The following is a 4,660-nucleotide window of genomic DNA, read 5'->3' as shown; positions in this document are numbered from 1 at the left end:
GGGGACGGAGGGACCCGGGCGGGACAAGGACAGGGGACAGGGACACGGGATAGGGACACGGCCCTGGGGTCAGGAGAGGGGACAGGGACACGGGACAGGGACACGGGATAGGGACACGGGACAGGGACACGGGATAGGGACAGGGCACTGGGGTCAGGAGAGGGGACAGGGACACGGGACAGGGACACGGGATAGGGACAGGGGACAGGGACACGGGCTGGCACACGGGCTGGGACAGGGGACAGGGACACGGGACAGGGACACGGGATAGGGACACGGGACAGGGACAGGGGACAGGGACACGGGACAGGGACACGGGATAGGGACACGGGACAGGGACACGGGATAGGGACACGGGACAGGGACAGGGGACAGGGACACGGGATAGGGACACGGGATAGGGACACGGGACAGGGACACGGGACAGGGACACGGGATAGGGACACGGGACAGGGACAGGGACACGGGATAGGGACACGGGATAGGGACACGGGATAGGGACAGGGACACGGGATAGGGACACTGGATAGGGACACGGGACAGGGACAGGGACACGGGATAGGGACACGGGATAGGGACACGGGATAGGGACACGGGATAGGGACACGGGACAGGGACAGGGACACGGGATAGGGACACGGGATAGGGACACGGGATAGGGACACGGGACAGGGACAGGGACACGGGATAGGGACACGGGACAGGGACACGGGATAGGGACACAGGCTGGGACACGGGACAGGGACAGGGACACGGGATAGGGACACGGGACAGGGACACGGGATAGGGACACAGGCTGGGACACGGGATAGGGACACGGGATAGGGACAGGGCACTGGGGTCAGGAGAGGGGACAGGGACACGGGACAGGGACACGGGACAGGGACATGGGCTGGGACACGGCACTGGGGTCAGGAGAGGGGACAAGGACACGGGACAGGGACACGGCACTGGGGTCAGGAGAGGGGACAGGGACAAGGACACGGGCTGGGACACGGGACAGGGACAGGGACACGGCACTGGGGTCAGGAGAGGGGACAAGGACACGGGACAGGGACACAGGACACGGCACTGGGGTCAGGAGAGGGGACAGGGACAGGGACACAGGCTGGGACACGGGACAGGGCAGGGGACAGGGACACGGGACTGGGGTCAGGAGAGGAGACAAGGACACGGGAGAGGGACATGGCACTGGGGTCAGGAGAGGGGACAAGGACACGGGACAGGGACAGAGTAGGGGACAGGGACACGGGACTGGGGTCAGGAGAGGGGACAAGGACATGGGACAGGGACAGGGCAGGGGTCAGGGACAGGGACACAGGACTGAGGTCAAGAGAGGGGACAGGGACAAGGACACGGGACAGGGACACGGCAGGGAACAGGGACATGGGACTGGGGTCACGAGGAGGTACAGGGCCAAGGACGTGGGACTGGGACATGGCAGGGAACAGGAACAGGGACAAGGGACTGGGGTCAGGAGAGGGGACACAGCAGGGGACAGGGACAATGACATGGGACTGGGGTCAGGAGGGGGTACAGGGACAAGGACACAGGACTGGGGTTAGGATGGCAGTATAGGGACAAGGATACAGGACTTGGGTCACCAGGGGAACACGGCAGGGGAAGGGACAATGACACGGGACTAGCTAGGGTCAGGAGAGGGTACAGGGACAAGGACATGGGACAGGGATAGGGACCCGGGACTGGGGTCAGGATGGGGACGCAGCAGGGGGATAGGGACAAGGACACAGAGCAGGACAGGACATGGGGAGCAGGACAGGAATAGGGAGGAACACTGGAGCAGGGCTGTGCACAAGGACACCATAAACAGGGTGGGGACAAGGACATTGGAAGCAGGATAGGGACAGGAGCAGAGTAGAATGGGGACACTGAGAGCAGGATGGGGATGGGGACAGCAAGAATAGGATGAGGACAGGGACACGGAGCTGGACAGGGCCTGAGGCAGGGTGGGGATGTGGAGACCAGAAAAGGTTGGAATGGGGGCATTGGGAGCAGGACACAGATGAGGACACACAGAGTAGGACACTGATGGGGACAGTGGGAACAGGGCTGTGGATGGAGACCAGGAGCAGGATGGAGGCAGTGGAAGCAAGAAGGGGACAAAGATGCTGTGAGGGGGATGGGGACATGAAGAATGGGACAAATATGGAGGCACTGGCAGCAAAATGGGTGATGGGGACACTGGGAGCAAGATGGGGATGGGGAGAGCAGGAGCAGGATGAGGACAGGGACAGAGGGAGCTGGACAGGGACTGGGACATCAGGAGCAGAAGGGGAATGAGGACACAGGAAGCAGGATTGGGACAGAGACATGGAGAGCAGGACAAGAACGGGGACACTGGGAGCAGGGCTGTGAACAGGGACACCAGGAGCAGGATGGAGATGAAGTCATCAGGAGCAGGGTGGGGACCAGAGACATTGGGAGCAGGCTGAGATGGGGGAATCAGAGACAGGTCAGGGACAAGGAACAGGGAGCAGGATGGGGACAGGCACATGAGGGTCAGGACGAGAACGGGAACAGTGGGAGCAGGGCTGTGGACAGGGACAGCAGGAGCAGGATAGGGACACTGGGACAGGTGTGGGGATGGGGTCATCTGGAGCAGAATGAGAGCATCAGGAACAGGGTGGGGACGGGGACATGGAACACAGGATGGGGACAAGGGACACCAAGAGCAGGGTGGAGGTCTGGGACAGGGACACTGGGAACAGGATGGGAACAGGGACATGGGCAGCAGGACAGGCACACCAGGAACAGGATGGGGATGGGGACATCAGGAGCAGGGAGGAAACCAAGGATGTTGGGAGCAGGACAGGGACAGGAGAAGGGTGGGATGAGGAAATCAGAAGCAGGACAGGGACACGGGCACTGCAAGCAGGATGAGGTCAAGGACACAGGGAGCAGGACAGTGAAGGGGACAGTGGAAACGGGATGAACAACAGGGGCAGGATGGGGGTGATGGGATCAAGAAAGGGACAAGGACACTGGGACGGGATTGGGACATGGAGAGTAGGAAAATTATGGAGGCACTGGAAGCAGAATGGGTGATGGGGACAATGGGAGCAAGATGGAAATGGAGAGAGCAGGAGCAGGGTGGGGACAGGGACATTGAGAAGCAGAACAGGGACTGGGGTAGGATGGAGACAGGGACACCAAAGCAAAGTGGGATGGGGAATCAGGAGCAGGACAGGCACAAGGACACAGGGAGCAGTGGACAGTGGGAATGGGACTGTGGACAGGGACACCAGGACCAGGGTGGAGGCACTGGGAGCAACAGGCATGAGGACAGTAGAAGCAGGACTGCAGTTAGGGTCCCCAGGAGCAGGATGGACACAGGGACACGGCACAGGGTGGGGGCTCATCCCACGAGGAGATGGCTGCTCAAGGTGCCAGATCGTGTGGGGACCTCCCAAGACCCTGGGGATGGGGACAAACAGGAACAAGTTGGGGGGTCAGCACAGGGGGGTCAGTCATTGCTGATGGCCCTGCTGGGGTTGCAGGCACATCCCCTGGGGCGTGTCCCAGAGCTGAGCCCTGACCAACTGGTGTCACGGATGGAGCCCCCGGTTCCCCAGGGCGTGATTCCACGTGCCTCAGTTTACCTGCACCACGGCCCGGGCAGGCACATCCCTGGGGCATCCTGCACCCGCACAGATCCTTTGTGTGGGGAAATTCCAGCCACACGACGGGAGCTGGGGTCAGGGTCCAGCCGCAAACCCCCACTGCCAGGGCAGAGCAGTTTCCGTGGAAAATTCCCAGCTCACGTGCGCAGGGCCAGAGTTTTCCAGCTGCTGGGGAGAGCCTGCATGAGAACCGGCTCCTTCCCACGCCTGCCCGGCCGCATCCCGCCGCCCTCTCGGGGGCTGACAGCCGGGGCGATGCCCGCATTTGCAGGGATCCACCGGGCATTGCAGCCTCGGGGCTCTGCTCTCCGAAGGCAGGCGCGACCGGCACCGATGCCCATCCGCGGGTGTCCCCAGGGCCCTGTCCGGCCCCGTTATCCAGCCCTGGAGAGCCCGAGGCTGGGATGATGGATGTCTTCTTCCTACAAACCCTTCCTACAAACCCACCCAGAGCACTTGGCTCCGGAGGCAGGGCCATCCCCGAGCCCTGGGACGTGCAGGACAGCACCGAGCACTGCCAAGCTCCGGACACTGATCCCGCTGCAGCATCCCAGGGTTTGCTCCGGGAGATGCCTGGCCTGGTCTCTGGGGGCCCATTTTGGTGCTGGGCTGTACTGGGAGGTGACAAGCACCCCCAGCATGGCCATGGGGGTGCCAGGGTTGTATTCTGCTTGCACCAAGCCAGGATTGAGCCCCACTTTCCCCCAGGACAGAGGGGGAACACGCCATGGGTGAGGCCACGGTGCCAGGGCAGATGTGGAAGGTGAGGGGGACCCTCCTGGCACTGCCCTGCAGGAAAGGCTGAGCCTGGTGATAGGGCTGGACAAGCAGGACTGCATCCCTGGAAAAACTGAGCCTGCTGCTAGGGCCAGAGCTGCCCCTGCTGGGCCATGGGGTGGGGCAGCAGCATGGCCTGGGGGGGCAATGCCGATGTCGGCTGACAGGAAATCCTTCCCCTCCCTGCTTTTGATGCTGCACCGGCGTGAATTATCCCCCACAAGATGCAGTTTCCGCAGAGA

Source organism: Anomalospiza imberbis, chromosome 22 (assembly GCF_031753505.1).
Source record: "Anomalospiza imberbis isolate Cuckoo-Finch-1a 21T00152 chromosome 22, ASM3175350v1, whole genome shotgun sequence".
Lineage (NCBI taxonomy): Eukaryota > Metazoa > Chordata > Aves > Passeriformes > Viduidae > Anomalospiza > Anomalospiza imberbis.
Note: the sequence above shows the minus strand (reverse complement) of the source record.